The sequence below is a fragment of the Balaenoptera acutorostrata genome, chromosome 15 (genome assembly GCF_949987535.1).
Source record: "Balaenoptera acutorostrata chromosome 15, mBalAcu1.1, whole genome shotgun sequence".
NCBI classification, from domain to species: domain Eukaryota; kingdom Metazoa; phylum Chordata; class Mammalia; order Artiodactyla; family Balaenopteridae; genus Balaenoptera; species Balaenoptera acutorostrata.
This window is the reverse complement of record NC_080078.1, coordinates 76,048,192-76,075,704: the sequence shown is the minus strand read 5'-3', so window position 1 is coordinate 76,075,704 and position 27,513 is coordinate 76,048,192. Positions and strand designations below refer to the sequence as shown.

The 27,513-nt window shown below is 45.5% G+C and overlaps 1 protein-coding gene across 2 annotated transcripts in view; it reads right to left on the bottom strand.

The window, feature by feature from the left end:
* Positions 1-27,513, bottom strand: part of EYA2 (EYA transcriptional coactivator and phosphatase 2) — a 260,476-nt gene that overhangs the window by 124,165 nt on the left and 108,798 nt on the right. The window lies entirely within an intron of this gene.

Sequence of the window (27,513 nt, the reverse complement as noted above, 5' to 3'; positions counted from 1 at the left end):
GGAGACGAATCTAGAGACGGAGCCACCGCTGCAGAAGAGATGAACTTTGGTGCTTAAAATGGCCAACACTTGTCTGGTGTACCATCTGCGCCACACACAGCTAAATGTTGCACTTCTATTTAGGAATTTAATCTTCACAACAACGCCAGGAAATATTCTCCCCATTTCAGAGATGAAAAAGCTGAAGCACAGAGAGGTTACATAATATCCCATGGTCACACAGCTAACAGCAAAACCAGGATTTGAACCCCAGCAGGTTGGTTCCACAATTCATATGCTTTATCACTAGAGGACCCCTGCCTCAATAGAAGAGAAAAGACCTGGAAATGCTGGACCTATCTCAGGTGTGGGGGGCGTGACTTATTTTGCTGATACTTCCTTTCAATTGTGTGTATATCCATGTCACCATGCTTAAGCGTGAGTGCCTGAATAGTGTTAAAATATAACACTATATTATATAGTGTTATATTAGAATAGTGTTATATTATAGTGTTAACATATAACACTATATTATAATAGTGTTATAATATAATCTCTCTGTCGGTCTAGACTGGGGGACAGGAAAACCTTTTCTGTAAAGCGCCAGATAGCAAAATGTTTTCTGCTTTGGCTGTATGGTCTCTGCTGCAGCTACTCAACTCTGCCCCTATAGAGTGAAAGCAGCCACAGGCAACACGTGAATGAATAAAAGGGGCGGTGGGCAAATAAAACTTTATTTGTGGACACTGAAATTTGACTTTAATATCATTTTCATGTGTCATGAAATATTCTTCTTCTTTCAGTATTTTCCCTCAAATGTCTGAATGTGTAAAAAAAATCACTCTGAGCTCCTGGGCAAAATACAAAGACAGGCAGTGGGAAGGTTTGGGCTTGTGAGTCATGGTAAGCCCACACCTGGTCCAGGGCAAAAATGTTTGGTACTCACTGCTACAGAGCTTTTGTCCACACCTGCCCTTCTGTTTCTACAAGTCTATTTTGTTCTTTAAAAAGGCCTCTGAGGAGACAGATACTGCATGATTTTACTTCTAAGAGGTATTTAAAGTAGTCAAACTCTTAGAAACAGGAAGCAGAATGGTAGTCACCATGGGATGGGAGGAGGGAGAAATGGGGCTTTGTTGTTTGATGGATATACTTTCAGTTTGGTAAGATGAAAAAATTCTGCAGATCAGTTGCACAAAAGTGTGCATACAGTTAACACTACTATACTGTACACTTAAAAATAATTATGATGGTAAATTTTATGTTATGTGTTTTTACCACAATAAATACACACACACACACACACACACACAAACTCAGGGTTTCTTCTAGTCTTAGCAGATTTGTCCCAGGAGCATTCATGTGGGCAGAAGCAATGACCGACCCATCTGTCCCACTGTAAATGTGAGACGCACTCCTCCATGGCAGGGGATGGAGGAGGCCCATCCCTGACCTTTGACCCTCCAGCCCAGGGCCACAGGAGCCATGGGTCTCCCAGCCTGGGTCGGGACAGGGCTGCTCTATGGTGGTGATTTTCACCACCTCCTCCCCTTCACTGAGGAGTCATGCCCCTCCTCTCCTGGACTCCCTGCATCCAGCCCTTGTCTGCCTACAGAGGACTCTCCACACAGCAGATCCTGCGAGAACCCAGAGTGGAATGAATTGTGTCCACCCCCCGCCCCCAAATTCGTGTCCACCCAGAGCCTTAGAACGTGACCTTATTTGGAAATAGGGTCTTTGCAGATGTAATCAAGTTAAGGACGAGGATGAGATCCTCCTGGATTACGGTGGGCCCTAAATCCAATAAGAGTGTCTTTAAAAGAGACAGGAAAGAACACAGAGACACAGAGAGAAGATGATGTGAAGACGGAAGCAGAGATTGGAGGGATGCAACTATCAGCCTAGGAACTCCTGGAGCCCCGAGAAGCTGGAAGAGGCAAGAAGGATCCTCCTCTACAACCTTCTGAGGGATCAGGGCCCTGCTGCACCTGGATTTCAGACTTTTGGCCTCCTGAACTGTGAGAGGATACATTTCTGTTGCCACGCAGTTTGTGGTAACTTGTTACAGCAGCCCTAGGAAAGTGATACAGAACCCAAGTCCGAGCCCGTCCCTCCTCCCACCCTTCCTACCTCACTTGAGGCGAAGCCGCAGTCCTCACAGTGGTCCACCCAACCTGGCCCCATCACTAACTCTTGGCCTCATCTCTTCCCTTTCCCCCTCATTACCTCCACTGCAGCGTGCTGGTCCCTCAGCTGCCCCTCAGACCCGCAGATGCACTGCCGCCTTTGCAGTGCTGTTCCTTCCGCCTGGAATGCCCTTCCCAGACCTCCCTGCAGGGCGCCCTTCCTCTCCTTTGGTCTCTGCTCCAATTCACCTTCTCAGCGAGGCTCTCCCTAACCCCTACCCCTATCTAAAATCGTTTCTGCTCTGTACCAGCTTCCCAATCCCCTCCTCTGCTCTGTTTTTCTGCACAAATCCATCACTCTCTGAAACACTATGAAATTTACTTATAAGAAAAATGAAAAAAGAATCTTATTGATTTTCTATCTCCCTTTGTCAGAATGGAAGCTCTGCAAGGGCAGTGGTTTTTTTGTTGTTTTTTAAACTTTCTACATTTATTTATTACTAATCAACACACATTTCCTATTGTGGGCTAAGCCTCACGTTGGATGCTGGGGATACACAGATAAAACAGGCCACCCTCAAGGAGGTATTGGTCACGAAGCCACACCTTCATCAAGGTACCCTCATTTTTCCCCGTCTTGGGGGAAAAAGGAATCCCCAGACCACACAGACCAGGAAATTCTCATCTCAGTGAACTGGCAAGAATAATCCTTTTACTGGCCCACACATGAATTCCCACACAGCTCCTGCAGCACTTGAGATGTTCAGGCATTGGCTGTCATTCAGGCAGTCATTTAGCAGCGGTCCCCAACCTTTTTGGCACCAGGGACCGGTTTCGTGGAAGACAATTTTTCCACAGATGGGGGGCGGAAGGGGTGGTTCAGGCGGTAATGCGAGTGATGGGGAGCGGCAGATGAAGCTTCGCTCGCTCGCCCGCCGCTCACCTCCTGCTGTGCGGCCCGGTTCCCAACAGGGTGGCCCAGGGGTTAGCGACCCTTGGTTTATGGGGTTGGGCCTCTTACACTGGCCAGTGACCTCTGGACACTTCCCAGGATTGACCTTAACCAGCTTCGATGGGTCTACAGGATCCAAGCATTTGATGCCACAATAGCCAGGACAGCATTTCTGCTTTTTCGGACACTGCCAGCCACTCTGGCATTGAGGGGGTTCCTGCATAAGGCATGTCACGGGGGTCTGAAGGGGCAGGCTCCCTGTTTAGCTTTTTCTTTGTTGGCACCTTCCAGAGCCCAGGACGTCGGGATTTCGAGGGCAGGGAGCACCACGAAGGAGATGAAGCTGCTGAGCTTCATAGTGAGGACAGCTGGAGCTGTAACGGAGGAGTTTTTAATCTGTTTTGTCACTGCTGTGACCCCAAACCTGACACACAGTGCGTACCATGAATAAATATTTGTTACTGATGAGTGGATGAGTGAGTGAGGTAAACAGAATAATGCCTTCCGCCCACCCCCAAAGACATCCATCCTAATCCCTGGAATCTGTGAATATATTAGGTTACCTGGCAAAAGGGGATTAAAGTTGCAGATGGAATTAAGGTTGCTAATCAGCTGACTTTAAACTGGGGAGAAGATCCTGGATTATCCAGGTGGGTGCAGTGTTATCACAGGGTCCTTAAAAGTGGAAGAGGGAGGCAGGAGAGAGATGTAACCACAGAAGATCAGAGTGATGCTATGTGAGTAGGACTTGACCCACTGCTTTGGGCTCTGAAGATGGAGGGAGGGGCCACAAGCCAAGGAATGCGGGCAGCCTCTAGAAGATGGAAAAGGCTAGGAAATGGATTCTCCCCTGGAGACTCCAGAAGGAATGCAGTCCTGCTGACACCTTGATTTTAGCTCAGTGAGACCTTTTGAACTCCAGAACTGTAAGGTAACAAATTTGTGCTGTTTTAAGCCACCAATTTTGTGGTAATTTATTATAGCAGCAATAGAAAACAAATACAGTAATACTCATAATAATGATAATACTCATGAACATGTGGTGTTTCTTCTGTGCCATGCTCTATTCTCAGGGTTTTACACTGACTCATTTGATCCTTACAACAATCTTACAGCAACACAACTGACAATGTGGAGACGCCTGTGATCTGAATCTTACAAATGTGGAAACTGAGGCCCAGAAAAGTGAAGCTGCTTGCCTGTCATGCAGCTATTAGATGGTAGAGCTGGAATAGGAACTCAGGGTCCGGGTGCAGAGGCCACCGCCTGCACCTCCATCCTTGGTTATGAGGATTACGTGAGGTCATGTGTGTGACATCGTAGGACCTACCAGAAGGGAATCATGAAAGACAAGGACTTCTCATCCAGGCTGCCTGGAGGAGCGTCCTGGTCGGTGCCAGGCCTGTGGCAAAGGAAAAATGCCCGCTCCTAAAAAATGCCTTTACCAAAATACCCTCTCGTATTTTGAACCAAGTGGAAAAAAGTTATCAAACACTCCAAATTCAAAAAGCACGACTATATATAAAACCCCAAATATACAAAGCTGTCAAAGCTGTTTGCACACCCTCACAGACCCACCTGGCAGGACCCCATGACCGTGTGCGCCCTAGTCATGGGACGACTGGAAACAACTGTTCCCCGTGCACAATAATGCGAGGCTTTAGAACAAACAAACGTCAACAGTCTGTCGTCCTTTAAAAATTCGACACTTTCTTCATGGGGGTTTTTGGGCACTGACCTTGACTCTTCTAAATACTGTATTAAAATATTGATCATGATTACTGAGTTGGGGGCACCCCCTTAAATTCTGCACCTGGCAGAATGCCTTGCTTGCTTTACGTTAGTCCCAGCCCTCACCCTGGTATGGCATGTCCCCGCTCTGTGACTTCCTTCCTCAGAGCCTCAGTTACCTCATCTGTCAAGTGGCAACGAACTTGCCACAAGTGCTCAACTGAGGACCAAGGGAGTGAATGCAGGCGAAGTGCTCAGCCTGGGCCCTGGACCCCGGAAGCCCTCCCCCCGTGTTAGCTATTTTCATGATGGCTCAGCACCTGTCGCTAAACGGGCCATTGATTCATGGTGGCCGTGATGTGGTTGGCGGTCACTAAATATTTGTCAAACAAATGCTGGATATTAGGACACACCATGAGAGTCACTGCCCCAGGGTTCCGAGAGCCATCAGAGAGCAGAGAACAGAGGCACATGCTGGAGAAACATCTATTATGAATTTTTTTCCCCTTGGGGAGGCAGTGGTGGGTGGTGGACAGAAGGGGCCAGTTTAAAAATAATAAAGTCAATTTGGTACGGTCTGCTTTGGTATTTTGAGATCTTTGAAAGAGATATTGTGTGGCTGCGGGAGCGGGGTGGCCGGGAAGGGGGTTATATTTATACTGTAAAGAGGGAGCCCTGACCTTTGCTGGCGGCGGCCGCTCCTTGTCGAACTTGCCGGGGTCTGGACCGCCTTTGCCGCCACAGACTTAGACTGAGACTAATGCAAGCCAGCTGAGCGGCAGAGGCCTTGACCGACCTCTCTCGCTTGGGTGGTTTCAATTTTTTTGCACAGCCCAGACATCTCAGGGACAGAGCACAGCTCTCAGCCCCAGCTTCTTGCTACTCAGCGGGGGGACCCCGGGTGGGCGATGCTGTGGGTTGAATGGTGCCCCCGAAAAGATCTATTCAACTCCTAAGCCCTGGTCCCTGTGAATGTGACCTTATTTAGAGATAGGGTCTCTGAAGATGTGATTGAGGTAAGATGAGGTCATCCTGGATTAGGGTGGCACCTAACCCAATGACTGGTGCCCTTTTAAGAGGAGGGACATTTGGGCACAGACACCCAGGGAGAATATCAGGGCAAGGGGAAGGCAGAGAGTGGACGCCAAGGGCTGCCAGCAGCCACCGGAAGCTAGGACAGAGGCATGGCTCAGATGCTCCCTTGGAGCCTCCAGAAGGAACCAACCTTGTAAATGACATCTTCATTTCAAACTTCTACCTCCAGAACTGTGACACAATAAATTTTTATTCTCGAAGGCACCCCGTTTGTGGTACCTTGTTATGGCAGCCTTAGGAAACGAAGCCAGGTGATCTTGTTGACTTGCTGGCATTCATCACTTTTTGTTGCAACTTTGGCAGGGACAGGGTCATGGGCACAAGGACAGCCTGGCCTCTGAACTGCAGAATTCAGGGATGCCTCCTGGCCCTGTCACTGGGAAGCTGGGTCACCCCAGGCAGAGCATGTCCCCAGTCTGAGCCTCCATCTCCATGTCTGTGCAAGGAAGATATCAAACTAGATCCATGTATCCAGACTTTATCTCCCTACCTCTTTACGATCTTCACCACATCTCCAAACCACCTGTACTTATTTTACTTAATATTTCCCTTAAATCAACTTTAGATTGACTCATGTTTAGAAAACTTAGCTTTGTCCTAAGTCATAGTATCTACAAAATCACTGTTTTTCTTAAATTTGTCTGAGGAAAAGACTTTATATCACTACCATAAAGAGAAAATCAATACCACTTGCCATCACTTATGAAAATGTAAAAATAGAAAATATATAGAAAACAAATGGTTTTAGTTCTAGCTAAATACTGTTGCCTGCCAAAGCCTTCAAACTTGGGCTTGCCTCTACTCCTGTGTCCTTGAGTGACCAAAAATACCGCATGGACTTGAGTCCTCAACTAACATTATAGATAAAGCCTCAAAAAAAAAAAAAAATCACAGAATTCATCAAGCACAATAGCTTATGTTTATCAAGCACGTACTGTGTTCCAGGCGCTATTCTGTGTAGTTCATAAATAATCCTTTCATCTTTACAACAATCCTATAAGTAGGGACTATTATTGTCTTTCCGGCTGAAGAAGCTGAGGCACAGAAAGGTTAAGTAACTGGACTGAGGTCACACATCCTCTAAGGTGGCAGAGCTGGAATCCAGACCTTGGCAGCTGGGCGCCAGAGGCCACACACTCAGGTGAACACTGCTTGGCTATGTTTCTTGAGACTAAATTTAGTAGAACTCCAAGTTAAAAGTGAATAAAACACTCACCATGCCTACTAAACTTTTGGAATCTGCATAAATGATGAGAAATTTTACCCAAAGAAAGTTCAGGTGTGAATCCCAGGTCTCTGTTCAATTTCTCTACAGTGACTCTATATATTGAGAGAGTTTTATAGAGATTCAATTAACATGACTTAAAAATGAATGGCTCTTCTTATCTTGAAAAGCCATCCCCACTGCTCACTGGCAGACAGAAGGGACTAAATATTGGCCATCTACTGTTTTGGTCTGCCTACCCGTTGCCCCTCCCCCCCCTTTGCTGCAGGATGGGCATGTGACCCAGGCTGAGCCAATCACAATCTCCGACCACAGGGACTGGTTTAAGAACCACTTAGAGATCTTCTCTGGAATTTTTGAAACTGGAGCTGGGAGATAGAAGCCTCTTTTCCTGTCTCATTATGAAACTGAGAAGCTTTAAGCCCCAAGGTACAGGAGGCAGTGTGCAGCATTGTGGAACCATTTGATAGAAGGACACAGACGAAGAGTGAGAACCAGATGCCAGATATCTGCATCTCTGGTTCCAGGTCCCTGAGGCCAGCTGCACTTGCCTTGCTTCTATGAACCAACACATACCTTTTAAAATCCTAAACTACCTTGAATTGGATTTTGATAACCAGCAGAAGGGCCTTGGGTTGGCTGGCATGACTGTGGAGAACACGAAGGACCAGAGAGGCACACTAATCGGTCCACAGTCACACAGCAGTTAGTGGAAGACCAGAACCCACAACCTCTCCAGAAACATAATTTAAACCATGGCTAGGGTGTGTCCTGTGGACCCACGGCCACTCTGGATTATGCTGTTCTCCTGGCATAATTATTAATGGTGTTCTTTTTCATACTAAAAAAATGTCCAGGTTCAGGCAATAAATTAAATGGTCACTCCAAGTGTAGCACTATTAAATAAGAAGAAATGTCTTTTTTTCCTTCATTTTAACCTAGTCATTTACATTTCATTCTGGAAACCAAAGCAAGCCAAGAACTTCAGGGTTTTATCAAATTACATTTTTAATACTTTTTTTTTGGCTGTGCTGTGCAGCATGTGGGATCTTAGTTCCCTGACTAGGGATTGAACCCGTACCCCCTGCAGTGGAAGCATGGAGTCTTAACCACTGGACTGCCAGGGAAGTCCCCTATTTTAATGCATTTAATAGATGTCCTTAAGAAGGACCAGATAGCCAAACATGGCACAATGACGTGAACACAAATATATTCTTTGTGGCATCGTCTATTAACTCAGGGGCAGCAAACGTTTCCTGTGAAGGGCTAGATGGTAGCTATTTTAGGCTTTTCAGGCCACGAGGTCTCTGTTGCAACTACTCAGCTCTGCCATTACAATTAGAAAGCAGCTGTAGGCAATACAAACATGAGTGGGTGTGGGGATATTCCAATAAAACTTTATTTATAAATACAGCTGCTTGGCTGTTCAGCTGTAATTTGCTGCCCCCTGTATGAGACGGAAAAAGCTGGTAACTCCTTAAATGCCCATCATTATGTGACTCATTAAATAAATTATGGCACACGGATTCAATGGGTACCACAAGGTCCTGCAAAAGCATGTTTGCAAAGAAAGTTCAATAAGATGAAAACTGCACACCATATTAAAAAACCCCACAAAACCTAAATCTATTCATTCAACACCATCTTAATTTGTTCAAGACTATACATATGCTAAGTTTAAAAACTTAGATCTAGGAACGGGTGGAACCAAAGATAAAACAAACAAGCTTAATCAAATGGAGGGAATACAGATTATTAAGACAAATTTCTTCATTGCGCTTTTATGGTATTTTTCAATGATTCCACAATGAACATATAATACTTTTAAAGTTAAGCAAAAATAAATGATTGTTTAAAGAAAAATTCAGCCATCTCATCACCAAGCTATCACCAGAAAGGACCTTGGAAATCAACTTGTCCAGAGTCCCAAACTGTAGACCACGACCCATCAGTGGGAGGCAAAATCAATTTCTGTGTCCTGACCAGCAAGGTTTTAAATAAAATAAAAGAGGATTGTGTTTCGTTTCTATTAGTTTTTCTTCAGTGAAATAGAAGAGAAAATATCAGAGGGCAAAACACATGGTAAGAGTGAGTGGGGTTTTTTTGTTTTTTGTTTTTGCACAAACGTCATGCACGCAAGTATCTGTACATTGAGTGTGTCCTGGGCTGTGAGGTAGAATGTCTTTTTTCGTGTGGACTATGATCACAGAAGATTGAAAGCCACTGATTCCTAGTCCAACTCTCCCATTTTACAGGTGGGAAAGGTGAGTCCCAGAGAGAAGGGTATGTTATCCCTGACATCGTCCCACGCTGGGCCAACACCGGAAGATGACTCCACCTATCCCTTTTATTTTATTTTTTAAATTTTTATTTATTCATTTATTTGGTTGCACCAGGTCTTAGTTGAGGCAAGTGGGCTCCTTAGTTGCGGCTCGCCGGCTCCTTAGCTGTGGCAATGCGAACTCTTAGTCGCAGCACGCATGTGGGATCTAGTTCCCTGACCAGGGATTGAACCCCGGGCTGCCTGCATTGGGAGCTCGGAGTCTTAACCACTGCGCCACCAGGGAAGTCCCCACCTGTCCCTTTTAATAACCTGCCCCAACTTTCCTAGCCAGGGCAATCGGCCAGCCATTCCAATGTGCAATATCAGATGTCCACAAGGTGAATGACCCCGTGGCAGGTCACTCGCCATGAGAGAGGTTAAAGCCTCAGCAACAACAAACCCTAAGAATCTGGGCCTCCGGGGTCACAAGTCCCACTCCCTCCCCCAAGGTGGAGTCCTCCTGGGCATCCTTTTAGCCACATCCCTATTTTGGCCCCAGGGGTCTATAATGAGATCATTCAGAGAAGCCTGGAGAATTTAAAGGTCAGGCAGCTGATTGGGGCCCAAATGCAGCAGCAGCTGGGATGGCCCTGGGCTATGGTTTGGGGGGTCGCACAACCATTTGAGTGGCCGCTTCTCGGAGACCACACTTTAGGGCTGGAGTAGCAGAGATGCAAGGTTTGGTGAGACCTGGAGAGGTTTGCTGAAGAGGTTGGAAGGGGGCCCTGGTTGACCCAAAGGGAGACAAAGACACGCACAGAGATGGGGATCACCAGTACAAAGTAGCAGGGGCAGCAGATGGCCCAACAACCGAAGTTCCAGCCTGGCCACTAATACTCCAGGGGAACAACCCATACTCTGGGGCAGAAAAGGTACAGAGACTACGGGCTTCAGAGGAGGCAAAAACAGTGAGATGTTGGGAACCATCTAATTGCCTGTCCAAAGAGCAATGGCTAAATACCATGATTTATCCATATGAATAATAATAGCCAACGCTAATGAAGTGCCCTGACTCTTCCAGGCACCGTCCTAAGCCCCATGCACTACTACCTGGCATCCAGATCCACAACAGATCAGCTACTCCTAGACTGCATTTCACAGATGAGAAAACCAAGTCTCAGAGATGTTATTGGCCTGCAGTCACACAGCCAGTAAGTGGTGATGCTGGGATTCAAACCCAGGTGCCTGGTTTTCCTCATGGAGCAGTAGGAGGCCAGAAAATAGAATAATCTGCGTATATTTGAACTCACTTTGAAAGATCTTCAAAACATGTTATTTAGCGAAAAATATAAAAGGCAGTTTATAAAACAAGATGAACAGCAAGGTATATTTTTTAAAAAAAGGAATTTTCCAGTTGTGGGAGGAGAAATATGCACACACACGCTTGCACGCGCGCACACACACACACACACGCACACGCAAGCACAGAGAAGTTCCAGAATATACAACACTATTGTTATTATGCGATTTAAAATAAATATATGAAGAATTACAAAGCAGTATAAAAAGCCAGGTGGATTAGGGTCTGGAGGATAATGCTGCCTGCCTGGGGCATGTGGAGACTATTGAATGGGAAATGACGCTGAAAGAGAGAAACTTATGCTGAGAGAATCAGAGAAATTCTCTGCAAGTTTCCTCAGATCAGGGCGAGAGGCACAGGTATCCAGGGTGGGATATGGGCTCTGGTCCCTCTTTACTAACTGAACTTTTAGGAGCAGAAAGGATCTGATTTGCTCTAAGGGTACAAATTGTGTATCCACAGTCTGGTTCCGTCCTGCCTTCGGCTTCTCTCTGAGTGAAGATGGATTTGCAGTATCTGTCTATCTGTGTCTCTCCCCTAATCAATGGCTCCCTGCCTAAGGCTGTGTATCCTCCCTTCCCTTGCTGCCCACCCCTTAACTATCCATTTCAATCCCCAGCAGAAGGCCCACTGCCCCGGGCTGGGAGCAGACCGCTCCCTTCTTTCATCTCTGAGGAGTTGCCATGGCAGGGACTTGTACCTTGAATAAGACTCTCCATTTTGTGTGTCTGTAGTTTTTTGTTTTTTGGTTCGTTTTTGTTTTCCTTTTCTTACTCCCCTCACCTCCTACCCTTTGACCACAATTATCAGAGAGATTTATTCTACCACATTTTCAACAGATTTTGCGGACACCGACCTTGGTGTGGGCTCAATTCCAGTTTCACTGACATATCAGAACTAAAAATGAAAACAAATGACACAAGGGACATGTCAAAGCCCTTCTCTGGGTCTCTGTTCCTTCAGGAGTGAAAGGATAAGTTGGGATGATGCTGAAACCATGCGATTGGGACTTGAACCCATGGTCTTTAAAAATTTTTTTCTTTTAATTTATTTTTGGCTGCGTTGGGTCTTCGTTGCTGCGCACAGGCTTTCTCTAGTTGCGGCGAGTGGGGGCTACTCTTCATTGCTGTGCACGGGCTTCTCACTGCGGTGGCTTCTCTTGTTGCTTTTCTTCTCTAGGCGCGCGGGCCTCAGTAGTTGTGGCTCGCAGGCTCTAGAGTGCAGGCTCAGTAGTTGTGGCGCATGGACTTAGCTGCTCCGCGGCATGAGGGATCTTCCCGGGCCAGGGCTCGAACCCGTGTCCCCTGCACTGGCAGGCGGATTCTTAACCACTGCACCACCGGGGAAGCCCCCCACAGTCTTTTTAAATTGAGATCACACATCTGGTCCCAGTACTTAATGAATCTCAGGTTCTTGATGTCTCATCGCAGAAAGCATTCAGAGAGAGACGAAGTGATAGGTAAGAAGTGGATTTATTTAGAGAGACACACACTCCACAGAGTGCGGGCCACCTCAGAAGGTGAAAGGCCCTGAAATATGGGGTGGTTAGTTTTTATGGGCTGGGTAATTTCATAGGCTAATGAGTGGAAGGATTATTCCAACTATTCTGGGGAAGGGGTGGGGATTTCCAGGAATTGGGCCACCGCCTACTTTTTGGCCTTTTATGGTTAGCCTCGGAACTGTCATGGCGCTGGTGGGTATGTCATTTAGCATGCTAATATATTACAATGAGTGTATAATAAGGCTCAAGGTCTACTGGAAGTCAAATCTTCCACCATCTTGGACCTAGCTGGTTCTAACCAGTTTTTGTCATGTCCTATGGCTATGCCATTCTTCTAAAGGTTGTGCCCTGCCCCCTTCCCTCTTGTTTCAATTCTAGAATGTTCTGAACAGGGTCTCCAGGACCTGGTAGGTGTTGTTACAGGCAAGTTCTGTGAATATGGGCTCCAACGTGCCTGCCCTAAAGACCCTGAGGGAGGGGAGAACTTGGGGTGGGGTGGTGGCCGGAGAGACCTTCCTCCTGGTCTCCATGCATCTTCCATGACCCCCCTATAGTCCAATCACCCCACAGTAGCCGACTGGTCTTTCTAAGATGCAAACCAGATCCCCCTCCCTGTTTTAAAACCCCTGATGGCTGCCTGGTCCTCTCAAGATGAAACCCAAACACCTCCATGTGGCCACAAGGCTCTGCAAGATCTGGCCTCACCCACCTTCCCACCTTATCCTCCCACCCTCTACCCTCCTGCACTCCAGCCACTGGGCCTCCTGTCTGTCTGGAACACTCATGACCCATGAACACCTTTCTTAATTTCCAGGTACCAGCGCTACTGTCACCTCCTCAGAGACCCTGCTGTGCCCACCCCCCAAATTAGACCCTTCTTCCCCAATTTCTCTCCGATACATCCTCCTGTTTATTTCCTCCAGAACACTCATCACTGGCGACATGATCTTGTCATTTGCACATTACCGTGCTCACTGTCTGTCACAGACTGAATTGTGACACCCCTCAACCCCACCCCCATTCGCATGTTGAAGTCCCAAACACAAAGTTGGGAGATGGGACCTTTCGGGAGGTAATTAAGGTTAAATGAGGACATAAGGGTGGGGCTCTAGTCCAATAGAACTTGTCCTTATAAGAACAGAGACACGAGAGATCTCTCCTCTCAGGCATGTGGAGGAAAGGTCACGTGAGGACACAGCGAGAAGGTCGCCATCTTCAAGCCAGGAAGAGACCTCTTGCCAGAAACAATCTGCCAGCGCCTCAGTCTGGGACTCCCCGCTCTTCAGAACTGTGAGCAAATATATTTCTGTTGTTTAAGCCACCCAGTCTATGATATTTTGTTAAGGCAGCTAGAGCAGACTAAGACAGTGTATCCTCTCCTTGGGATATAACTTCCATAAAGGCAGGACTCGACTGTCAGCTCAGGGCTGTACGCCGGCTGGCACCTAGCACGCTGCCTGAAGCAGAGCTGGTGCTCATGAATGTTTGTTGAGTGAATGACAGATGGTCTTTCCTGCACATATAGCCACCTCTCCGCACTGCCTGTACTTGCCATTGTGTACACCAGTGGTTGTCAAGGGCACTGTGGTACCACTGGGGGTGCTTGGAAATTGTGGGGACACTTTTACTGGGGACACAGTAGCATTTAGTAGGTAGGAGACAGGAGTGCTAGATACTCTGCAATTCATGGACTAGTCCAGCAAAATGAAGCATTTTCCAGGTCCTGCCTGACTTTTGAATATCTGACCAGATAGTCACATAGATGAAGACCTGGCTTTAATGATCTGATCCTACAACACAGGGGTTGGTTAACTACAGTCCCAGGGCCAAATCCAGCTCACCACCTGTTTTAAATGTAAGATTTCATTGGAAAACAGGCTTGCCCACTTATTTATGTATCGTGTATGGCTGCTTTCAAGCTATAATGGCAGAGTTACAAGTAATTGGGAGAGAGATCTATGGCATGAAAAGTCTAAAATAGGTACTATCTGGCCCTTTAACCAAAAAAGTTTGCTAACCCCTGTCTTAGCACATCAGTCCATTATACCCATAAATACAAAGGACTTTTTTCCCCCTGGGTTTTAACATTCACTAAACTTTGCAGTAATGCTACTATAATGTGTTCAATTGCAACTGTACTGCACTATAATGTGTTCAATTATTCTTAATCGACTATTTGACAATATTCAATTATGCTACGTAGAAAACAAGAAAAAGAGATGGGATGCAATCGGAAAATGGGCATAAGACCTAAATAGACATTTCTCCAAAGAAGACATACAGATGGCCAACAGGCACATGAAAAGATGCTCCACATCACTAATTATTAGAGAAATGCAAATCAAAACTACAATGAGGTATCACTTCACACTGGTCAGAATGGCCATCATTAAAAAGTCTACAAATAACAAATGCTGGAGAGGGTGTGGAGAAAAGGGAGCCCTCCTACACTGTTGGCAGGAATGTAAGTTGGTGCAGCCACTATGGAAAACAGTATGGAGGTTCCTCAGGAAACTAAAAGTAGAATTACCACATGATCCAGCAATCCCACTCCTGGGCATATACCCAGACAAAACTATAATTCAAAAAGATACACGCACCCCTACGTTCACAGCAGCACTATTCACAATAGCCAAGACAGGGAAACAACCTAAGCGTCCATTAACAGATGAATGGATAAAGAAGATGTGGTACATTTATTCAGTGGAATACTACTCAGCCATAAAAAAGAACGAAATAATGCCATTTGCAGCAACATGGATGCTACTAGAGATTACTCTCATACTAAGTGAAGTAAGTCAGAAAGAGAAAGACAAATACCATATGATATTACTTATATGTGGAATCTAAAATATGGTACAAATGAACCTATCTACAAAACAGAAACAGACTCACAGACATAGAAAACAGACTTTTGGTTGCCAAGGGGGAGCGGGGAAGGGAGAGGGATGGACTGGGAATTTGGGGTTGGTAGACGCAAACTATTACATTTAGAATGGATAAACAACAAGGTCCTACTGTATAGCACAGGGAACTATATCCAGTCTCCTGGGATAAACCAGAATGGAAGAGAATATAAAAAAGAATGTAGGGAATTCCCTGGCAATCCAGTGGTTAGGACTCGGTGCGTCCACTGCCGGGGGCCACGGGTTTGATCCCTGGTCAGGGAACTAAGATCCCGCATGCCTCATGGTACGGCATGCCCCCCAGCAAAAAAAAAAAACAAAAAAAAAACACTACCAAGAAAAAAAGTATAACTGATTCACTTTGCTGTACAGCAGAAATTAGCACAACACTGTAAATCAACTATACTTCAATAAAGAAAAACAAAATTCATTTGCCCCCTCCCAAGAAAAAAAGAGATAGGATGCATCAAACATAAGAAGTATTATATAAACTTAGGCGAGTAGCTTGTGAGATACGGGCAAAATTCTAAAGATGTGTTAAGAACAGAGAATAAGAAAGTTAGTAACCTTGTATGATGCATTAAAAATAGAATGAACGGAACATGTGGTAAAAAGGATGGAAGAAACACAAGTGTTACTTATATAGAAAGGAGGGAAAGGAGGAGGTCAACCTTAAACAGTAAGAGGAACTGGTTTCTGCCATCGCTACGCCGACAGTTATGTCAACCCCACACTGGCCACCTGCTGATAAGAACCAGTCTGTGCCACTCTGGCCCCAAGCACCCTCTGCCCTAGAAATATAGCTGAAAGTCACGGCTGCTCATCAGGGTAACCAGAGAGCTACACTGGAACCAGGCAGAGCTGCCCGTCTCCCGTAGAGCAGGGTGGGCTGACTCTCCAGGTAACTTTCACCTGATGAGCCCCTTGTTCAGCTTGAATTCCAGTCCCACTGACCACACACACCATCATCAGGAAGGCTGATGGGGCTGAGAGAGAGAGACAGGATGTACACAGAACGCAGGACCCAGGCCGTGTGGCCCTTCCACCTCCTTGTACCCTGCCCTAAGTGGGTCAACTCCATCTCTCTCCCCTTGTTTTTCAGTTTAAGTCGATTTAATAAACCGTGTTATCTGAGCATCTTAATTTGTTCTATGAGCCTTATCCCTATGACCTCTGGGAGAACATGTCCCTGAAGGCTGTCACTGCTTCAGGGCAATGTCCCAAGGATGCCACCACTGTCCGTAGAAGGATCGTTGTCCTTTGGTTTGGATTTTACCAAGGCTTGTCTACTGTTCTGGAAGTTCATGTTGCTGACGGCCACACTGCTGGCGACATCTGGGCTGGCCGTGTAGCCCAGCGTGTCAGCCATGATCTTGTGAGTCTTCACATGGGTCTGTCTATTTCATTATGTCCTCTAGTGGGGTCATGCCTGGGCAATTACATGTTCAAAAATACAGTTTACAAATTACTTTCTTTATTTTACAGTAAGGGCATTCTGCTTGACTTAAAAAGATACATGTAAGTAAGTTAAATTATGTACAAATTAAATTTCAAGAGAGTGAAGGGGCTTTCTAGGACATTTGTTATAAAAAGGGGGCACTGGGTCTGATGGGGTTAGAAACCTGGATGTAAACAGCCTGGTGTCCAGGCTGCTCTCCACGCAAAGACCTCAACTACCTTCCGAGGGAACCTGGGCTTGAAAATGAAGCTCCTTCCCTGGGCCCCAGAGGGAGACAGCCCAGGAGCTTCCTCTCCCTAACGGCCCAAATACCTCCCGTCCACACCCCGCAATCAATCCATCAGCAATTCCACACTCAAAATATACCCAGAATCTGACCACCTCTCCCCACCTCCACCTCGAGCTGCAAGTCAAGCCTCCATCACCTCTCACCTGAACTACTGCAGTCACTTCCACACTGGTCTCCTGCTTCATTCTTTTTTTTTTTTTAGACCTGCTTCATTCTTGCCCTTGCACTCTATTCTCTACGTGGTGGCCGGAGGGAGCTTGTTAAAACTAAGATGTATCATGTCACTCCCCTGCTCAAAACCCTCCACTGCTCCCCATATCTGATAGTGAAACCGAGCAGGACCCAGTGGGGCTGCTGGGCACAAAAGCCTTTCTGTGTCCCCTGTTCCTTGTTTGTAGGGGACAGACTCCAGCCTCCGTGACCTTCCCTGAGTCCCAAAGGGCAGGTTCAAACAGTTGCTAATCAGGGAAGGGAGGGGATGCAGAGACAAGGAAGGAGCAGCCAAGAAACAGTAGCGCAGCCTTGGGGCAGGGTCCTGGTCCCACCTCAAGGGATACACAGAACAGTATCTTTTGAGCTCTTTATAGAACTAAAACCCCAATAAATGGAAGACGTCAGAGCTCTTCAGTCCAGAGAAGACCACCCGAGGCCAGATTAAAAGGAATCAGAGAAGCTCATGAGACCAGATTAAAGGAGTGCAGGCCCTGCACACACCCTCTTACCAGCAACCCCACCCTTGAACCACTGCTATAAAACTCCTTACCAAATCCTCCCGGGTTGGGAAACACAGTTCTGGAGGGCAGGAGCCTGCTGTGTTCCCCTTTGCCCAGAAAAGCAAAAAAGCTATTCTTTTCTACTTCACCCAAACTCTGTCTCAGAGATTCGATTCGGTGCCGGTGCACAGAGACTGAGTTTTCAGCATCGGTACTCAGAGCAGAAGCCAAAGTTCTCTCAGTGGCCCCACAGGGCCTTCCTGAGCAGCCCTCCCCTCCCCTCCCCCCTACTAGTTACCCTCACCCAACTCCAGCAGGAACCAGGTTACGAGTTCGTTTTTAATCACCCCTTAGAATTGCACTGCCCAATATGGCAGCCACCAGCCACATTTATGTTTACATTATAATTAATTAAAAATCAAACGAAATTGAAACTTCAGTTCCTCAGTTGCATCAGCCACATTTCAATGTTCAGTAGCCACATGTGGCTAGCAGTACCATATTGGACAACACAGATAAAGAACGTTTTCATCATCACAGAAAGGTCTGTAGGCCGGCGCTGCCTTAGTGAACTGTTTATAAAAATCCTTCCTGATCCCCAAACTAACTCTCAATCTCTCCAGCTGTTTTCATTGGTCACCTCCAGTGGTTTTTGGAGATGTGGGTGACCAAATCAAACTTGTTCTATGACCAGAGGAAAAGACCATCCACTTAACCTCGATATGTCCTAAATCCAGCAGACTTCAGCCCAAGTGGGAGGCAGCGAGCCCACCAACACCCGTGAGGGTGGCGAGAAGGTAACCAGCAGGGCGGAGGCACGGCGTGGCACAGGAGCGCTAACAGGTATCGGAAAACCTCACCCACGTCATCGTGTGCAGAAGAGTTGCTGATTCACACCAGGGAACCTGACCTCAGTCCAGGAACCCGAGGGATGCCAAGCCTGGCTCCTGTCTTGACCGACACAGTGAGACCAGGCAGACTTAGCCGGCTCAAAACTAGCTGAGCCAGGACAGGCTGAAAGTTGCTGCTGCCCAGAAGAAACAGGGAAATACTTGACTTCACAGGAGGCCACTGGGTTCCAACTCAGCTATAACCACACCCACCATTCAAATCTTCTGGGGCGTGCCTCACTGGTGAAATAAATCAGAGGTGGGGACCAAAAGGGGTGATCTTTCCAGCTCCCCAAGTCATCACTTGGCTTGGAATTTTCTCCTTCCATTCCTGGTCTCATAATCTGTGGTTCAATTAAGAAAATATGGAACCAGATTACAAGATAGAGGCATAAATAAAGAGAGTGTTTAAATCCATTGCCAATATTGAAAAAGAATAAGATTTTTACATTAAAATATAGTTTTGAGGATTATCTTGGAAAATGGAAAGATCTGGCCTCTCTGGGGTCCCATTCTAGTGTAGTAGCAATGAGCTAGAGCTGAAATAACACCCTGCCCCCCCATCCCCCCAAGTCTGATGGGTGTGTACTCTCCAACTGCCACAGCCCTTACCACTCCCTGTAACAGTACGCCTAGCTCACTTCTCTTTTATTTACAAGAATCACATCCAGGAGGAGTTTAATTCACAGAACTGTAAAATCACTTGAAAAAGAGTAACAATTTGTTTCTGATTTGAGACAGTAAACATCTCATTCCAGGGTGCCATTTGATTTCTGTTTTGTTTGTTTGTTTTTGTTGCTCTGACGTTTCTTCTGGTGTTCTCTGCCATACCAAAACAAAGACAAAAACAAAACAAACACCCACAGTCAAACTTGTCAGTCTTTTCATTGATGACGTCTGGATTTCTGAGTCATGGTTAGAAAAGCCTTTTCCACTTCAAGGTTATAAAAATTTTGTTCATTCTTGTTCTAGTACTTTTATAGTTTTACTTTTGATGTTTAAACTGTTGATCCATTTGGATTTTTTTCTGGTATATAGTAATAGGAATGGATCTCTTTTCCCCCCTGATGCCTAACCAGTTGTTCCAATACCATTCACTGAATACTCTGTCTTTTACCACTGACCTAAGATGCCATCTGCCCCATGCGCTGAACTTCCTGACATGTTTTGCCTCATTCTGGACTGTATGTTCTCCTCTACTAGTCAATCAGTCTATTCAAATACCTGAACCACGCTATTTTGATTATTGAAGCTTTATGTTTCAATACTGGTATGCTTAGTACCTTACCACTCTTCTTTGGTACAGTTTTTCAAGTCTAATCTCCTAGTTCACAGAAAAGGAAACACAAAGTGGTCAAAGATCTGAAAAGATGCTCAACCTTGTACGACACACCTAGAAATTAGTAGCACACTGAGATACTGTTTTTCTTGTGCATCAGATTGGCAAAAACTGCAATGTTAGATTACACTGGGTTGGCAAAACATGCACTCTCAAACACTGCTGGTAGGAGTTTAAATTGATAGGATCCCTATGGAGGGTAACTTGGAGATATCTACCAAATTTAGGGACTTTCCCCTTGACCCTGAATTCCACTTTTGGGAACTTGCCCATCAGATATACTTGCAGAAAACCAAAATGATATACATATAGGGATATTCATAGCCATATCGGTGGTAATTGCAAAAGACTGGAAACACCCAATAAGGAACTGGTTAAATCATTTACAGCACATCATTCAATGGAATAATAGGCATCTGTGGAAAGAATGAGGAATCACTTTCTATAGACTGACTTAGAAAGTTCCCCAAGGTATATAGCTAACTGAAGAAAGCGAAGTGCAGACACTGTGTATAGTATGTTACCTATGAAAACAAAAAAATATACAAGTGTTTTTGCTATAATCTGAGAGGCCATACATTGTGCACTAAAATAATGGGGCCTATGGGAAAAAACAGGGTTGAGGCAGATTGCTCAAAAGCAATGCAACATACTAACCACAGCATTAACAAAAGCAATAATAATCCCAATAAAAATAATAGCACAGTGAAAAAATAAATAAGTAAATAAGTACTATACAGAGAAGTGCCACATTAAATACAGGACTTCCCCTTAAAAAGGAGGTGAACGTATCTTGACGGAAGGGGGTGTACAGACGACAGAGGTGTTGAACTATGGAAAAAAGGGCAAAATGCACAAAGATTGGGGGAAGCTGCAACATAAGTTCTTCAAAAACAGAGCACATGGCCAAATTGAGGTCAGAGGAAAAATACGGGTCACCAGAGACTGAACTGTATTCCTACAAGGCTTGTTGCCTTTACCTGTGCTATGTATTTTGCATTCAGCTGCTGTTACCATATGTGCTGGGGAAAAATGCCAATGAATTAATGCAGCAGTACCTCCAGTTCTGGCCAAGACTGAGTCCCAGGGACTGGATTTACCCTCCAACAGGAAATAGTTTAAAAACAAGATTGCCAAGACATTGGGCATCAGATATGAAAGACAATGATCCTTGAGAGACAGGAAACAAGTGGTGACTGTAAGACCGTCCCAGTGTGGAAAGCTTCCAAGGAGGAGGACCCAGGTGGCACCCACTGATCTCTCTGAATTGAGGAGATGGAGCTGCAAGTCCAGAGAGGCCAAGGTGGTTAGAATTCGCAGAGCAGGGTACCAGAAAAGAGGGCTGCACAGAGAGAGTGTGCTGAAGATTTGCAGAGAGTCCCCTGTGAGAGTTCACTTGAGAACTGACTAGCACATGCCTGTGAAGAAATTAGTCAAGGCCAGGAGAGAACCACTTGATAAGATTAGAAGGAACAATCCTCAGAGCTCATAACAGAATTGGGAATAGTTCCTGTTCCCACCAGCCCGACTGGAGAACCTCATAATTCATGGGGCATTGGGAGGAATACTCAGAAAGGTTTGCCTCAGTGCTGGGAAAATCTGCTAGGTAGAGACAGCTCTAGACCAGATGCTGCTCTGCTTCCCCCGAACGAAGCTTAAAGCAAGACTTGAAAGACCCAATCTACTTCTATGTAACAACTGCATCCCGGAGCAAAGCTCAAGAATATTCACAGGAATAGAAAGATATCGAGCACCCAACAAGGCAAAATGCACAGGTCTGACATCCAATCAAAACTTATCAAACATGCAAAGAAGCAGGAAAATATAACTTATAATGAGGAGAAAAATCAATGAAAACCTCAAAATGACACAGATGACAGAATTAGTAGATAAGCACATTAAAACAGTACTGTATTCTGTCTGTTCAAGGAGCCAGAGGAGATATTGGACATGTTAAGTAGAGACATGGAAGGTTAAAAAAAAAAAGACCCAAATCAAACTTCTAGAGATGAAAACTATGTATAAGATGAAAAAAAATGACTGGAGAGTAATTAACAAGCAGATCAGATATGCAGAAGAAAAGATTAGTGAACTTGAAGACATGGTGGGGGGGATATTTGAATAATGGCCAAAAATTTTCCAAATTTGATAAAAACTATAAACTCACAGATCTAAGAAGCTCAATGAACACAAAGCACTAGAATCACGAAGACTACACCAAGACCCATCAAAATTAAATTGCTTAAAACCAGTGATAAGGAGAAAATCTTAAAACAAATGAACCAAGACACCTTTGGAGTTATACTGACATCATTTCCTTGTTTATGAATCACATATGAGTTAGTTCTTGTCACAGAACTATGCAGTATAATAGATTGTGTTCATGATTGCTTATATTTGCAGAAGGAAATTCTGGATGGGTTCATGAGAACCTAGTACAAGTGGTTAAATATTGGGGATTTAGAAGCTGAATGGCTGTTGGATGAGGGTGGCATAGAGATTTCTGTAGATGTTTAAAGTAGATAAATGCATAACCTGCTCAAAAATTAATATAAAGGAGTGACTTTAAATGTATCTTTTTTTTCTTATTACAAAAGTAAATACATTGGCAGGAAGGGAATTAGGGAATGATGGCTAATGGGCATGTAGTTTCTTTTGGGGGTGATGAAAATGTTGAGGGATTAAGATAGTGGTGATGGTTGCACAACTTTGTGACTACAGTAAGATCACTGAATTGTACACTTTAAAAGGATGAATTTTATGGTATGTGAATTAATCTCATCAAAAAATAAATTAACTAAAATACAGGAAAAAAAAAAGGAATACATGCATGTTCATCATTAAAAAAATTACAGAATCAAAGAATTTTAACACAGGAACGGGCCTAATGGTCATTACATCCAGGGCTTCCCAGTGAGCAGAGAACATTAGTTTGGGCAGAGAGTCCCTGTTCAAGTCTACCTGGGAAAACTGACTACTGAATTCTCTTGGAGAGTCACAAGGTACATCAATCTGCAAAGGCTCTGAAAAGTCCTGGAGTGAAGACATCTAACTTCATGCTACACACTATTTATCAAATGTATTTGATGTATTTGACAATGACCTTCCCCAACCTCTTTATTTTTCAGTGAGTATTTGTGAGCGCTAGAGCTGTGAAACACAGATTGTGAAAGTTCAGTGACTTGTCCAAAGTCGCACAGCTTGCTGGTACCAGAAATGGTGCTAGATTTCACAAGTCCAGCACAAACTGACCTCAGAGATCTTGGGCTGAGACCATTGGCTTAGACCCTTCCACTGGACTTTTGGTTTTCCTACACATCCTCGAATCACACGTTTCCACGTTGCTCCTGAATGGCTCAGGTTGGGTTCCGAGGTCAGTATTAACAACCCCTGCCTTTGGTAAATACAAAAGTAATTTCCATAGAAAAAGGCGCTTCCACTGTTTTTAAGGCCCCCCTTTAATGCAGATTTCACCAGAAGGGGGGTTGATGCTGATGTGGGTGGGTCAACAGCCTCAAATTGGTATTCCTCTTTTCTCTTACCAAAACTATTTCCTAAAACTAAGAGTTCAGGAAAGAGAAGTGAATTTGGGAAAAACATAAGACCCTCAAATCTGAAACTAGGATAAAAATAACATTTTACATTTGTAGAGCACTTAGTTTGTGTCAGTGCTGTTCGAAATATTTCACACACATTAACTCATTTAATTATCACGGCACCCCATGCATAGGTACTATTCGTATCCCCATTTTACAGGGGAAGAAACCGAGGTACTAGGAAGTAACTCAGCTCAAAGTCACAAGCTGGTACATGGATTGCACAACTGGGAAGTGAACTTAGCCTGACTTCAGAGTTACTGCTTTTAACTCTCATGTTACAGAAGCAATGAGAGAAATAATAAAAAGTACACCCAGCCTTGATGGAACTCATCTGATGTGCCCATGGCCATTCCATCTAGTCTTCCAACAGCCCCATGGGGTCATCTCTCTTGCTATGATGCTAGTTCCACAGGTGAGGAGAGCGAGGCCCGGAGAAGCCAAGCGCCTCACCCAGGTCATGCCTTGGGACACAGCCTGACTGCAACCGGGTCCAGGGCTCTTAACCCCTCCGGGGCACCAGCAAGTTCTTACACCACACTCTCAAGATGTTCTTTTCTTCTCTTTTTAATCTTTGTGGTCACTTCCGTGAACAGCAGTGTTTTAGCAGGAGAAGCCAAAATGGAACAACAAAAAAAATCAAACCCATAAGAAATAGATTTCAGCTACAAAAACTCCGGGTGAACTTAAAAAAAGAAAATAAACAACCATGAAAAAGCTAAAGGAGTGCCATGAACTTCTCTCTTCTACGTTTACTACACATTTGGTGGGGGGTAATGCTATCTAAGCAGATACAGATCTCCAACCAGGGCCTTGTGGCAGGGGGAGAGGGCGAGATGGCTCTGCGGAAATTTTTGGAAGTTTCTGAGATCAGGTAGAGGACCTAGGGGGAGGCATCCCAGCTTACTTAATGCTTGATCTGGGACCCTACACAAGCCACTCTGCTGCGGTGCCTCAGTTTACGCATCTGTAAACGATGGAGTGGTCTCTCTCTACTCAGGTTCTTTTTGCTTCTATAAAATGATGATTTTAATTCTTAGAGAGGAAAAGGACTCGGCTCAGCTTCTGAACACGGACCAGTTTTACGCCAAGTCGGTACTTTCAGGCCTAAAGCTCAGTCTCAATCTCCTTCTTCATTCCCTTCTTTGTCCAAAAAACTAAGCTCAACCAATGTCTTCCATTCTGAAATGCACACAGAGTAGTTGGAGAGTTTATTTCTCCTCTGGAACAACTTGAAAAAAAAAGTTAATAGGAAGCACATGGGCATGGTGTGTGAGCCTTCTATGTGTTTGTGTTTGAAAAAAAAAATACTTAAGGAGGAATATGTCAGGCTTGCAAAACGCCTGGGCTGTCTCAAGAGCAGTTTATGGCCATTAGCATTAGACTGAAGGCAGTTAATTGGGACAAAGTCCAGCTGGCATCTGGGCCATGAAGACGATAAGAAAATAACCTGGACTATTCCCGTGGTAGGGTGGGAACAGAGCAGCAGATGTTTTTCCATTTGTGAGGGGCTGATGGGGATGGAGGCGGGTCGTGGGGTCTAGGCCAGCGCTCATCCATGGAGGATCATCTTCTAGATGGATCTATGAGAGTGTGGAGGGCAGGGTGGTGTTGGGGTTATGTGCCTGGGCTCTGGAGTGGAACCACCTGGCTTCAAATCCCATTGCCACAGCCATGTGACCTTGGGCAAGCTACTTTACCATGCTGTGCCTCTGTTTTTCCACCTGTAAGATGGGGATAATTACAGAACCTACGTCACAGGGCTACTGGGAAGATCAAGGGGAATGGTGTATACGTAGAGCTAGGGAGGTATCTGGAGTCCTGAAGGAGTATAGGAAATAGCACTTGGAGGAAACAGCATAGGCTCTGGAATTCTACTCTGAATCCCAGCTCTCAACACTTATTGGCCCTGGGGTCCTTGAGTAAGTCACTTCCCCTCTCTGAGCCTCACCTTCATCATGTGTAAAGCAGAGCTGATGCGGCCCACCTCCTATGGCTGCTGTAAGGACCAGAGGAGAAATAACATATTCTCTATGTCCCAGTCCAGGGAGGCCTCCTGCTTCACTTTCCAGTCTCATCTCCCCTACTCACTACACCCAGGTTCAAGAGTCTCCTTTGGACTCTTTCAACACTGCGAGCCTTTTCCTGCCTCCGGGCATTTGCCCTTGCTGGTCCCTCTGCCTGGGCTGTCCAGTCTCCAGCTACTCACAGGCTGGCTCCTTTCCCTCACTCAGGTCTCCCTAACCACCTGGGTAGCATCCATCACCACTCCTTTCATCATGGCCCATCACACCACCCTGTTTTGGTCCTTCACGCGATTTAGCACAATCTGTAACGATCGATTTACTTAATTGATCATTGTCTATCTCCTTAGAAGCCCTGAGGCAGGCAGTTCCATTTCTATAGGAAGAGCTGAAAAAAACTGGTTGAGATTGACCCAAATGCAAGTTCAAGTTCACTGTCTTCACAAGCCTTTATGATCAGGATTGTGCCATAATTCACTCCCCATTTGAGGAGGGGTCCCAGCAGCTTATTCCCTTCAGTGGGACTCAGAAAGACCGCCCGGGGAGACAGAGATGACAGCCGAAGCAGAGGAGGCAGGAGGTACCATGGCGAAGAGCAGGCTTTGAGTGAGGATTGGCTTTGGGAATTCACCAGACCCCCAAGAGACTTGATGCAACCTGTTTCCCACTGCGCTTGCAATAAAATCTAAGCTCTTTGCCCTGACGCTGGGCAGGTCAGGCATTCCCTCTATGACGCAGTTTCTCCTCCTATAAAATGGGAATTATGCCAGAACCAACACTTCGGAGTGTCATGAAGGTTGTATGAGATGATTAGCCACCTCTTGTGGCACGTGGTGAGTGCTTGGTCAATGTTAGCTGATGGTGTCATCAACAAACTCTGTTGCAGATCTTTACATGGAAGCTATTCCAAGGTCTGGGCATTAATGCTCATCACCCCCTTTCTTTTACGTACCCCTAAGATCACAATGCTTTTTCCTGAAAGGCTGCCCTTGACATCCACTTAAATTGTTTCCTTAATTAAAAAGACGAAGTGGCAATACCTGCAATTTTTTTCTTTTTTTTAAAGAAAAGTAGCATCATCCATTAGCCTACCACCTTGTCATTGCTCTTTCAGTTTTGCATATTACTTTTCAGACTGTTGGTGGTCATTTTTACCAGCTTTCATGAAGAAAAAAAAATACCAGGGTGAGGATCCCCCAAATTACTGCCACCGGCCCTCTGCTCCATGCATCAGCTCCAACATACTCCCCATGGGGCACCAGAGAAGAGAAGGGGCCTTTGGATGGTAACAGAGTGCAGGTGGGCACAGGAGAATCCAGCAGGCCAGTTTCTTAGGGTATGTGGGGTGGGAGTCACACATTGGAGTTTCTTCCCTTTCTAAGGCTACCCAATGGGGATGCAGAGCCCAGAACTTCCTGCCTGGAATAATAGCTCCTTTACCTACTGTCCAGTATTCCCAACACCAGGCATTTCTCTGAGTCTACAATGGACTTGCCTGTCCCATCACAGTTAAAATCAAAGCCAATACCTTCCCTCAGCCCTGAAGGGCCTGCATGATTCGGCCCTGCTCTCTCCCCAAGGCTCTCTCCTCTCACATCCCCCTGACCCTGCTTCCGCCCCACTGGCTCCTATTCTGTGCCTCGAACACATTAAGACACTTCCCTCCATACAGCTTTTGCAAGAGCTCTTCCCTCTGCCTGGAATGCTCTTCCCATAGGTCTGCACATGGCTGGTTCTGCCTCATACTTTGGGTCTCTGTCCAATGTCACGTCTTCAAAGAGCCTTCCCCGATGACTCTATCTAAAGTTACCTCTCCCACCTCTCCTGACCCCTCAACTATTCGTCACTCTCTATCCGAACACCACGTTTATTTGCTTCATTGCATTCAACCCCTTCCGAAATTAGCCGTCTATTTGCTGCCTTGTTGATTGTCAGTCTCTCCCTCCTGCCCTGTAATTGCCATGAGGGCAGAAGTCGTATCTCCTCTGTCCACCACTGCAACTCTAGTACTTGAGATAGATCCCGGCACACAGTAGGTTCTCAGTAAAACTGCTAAATAAACGAA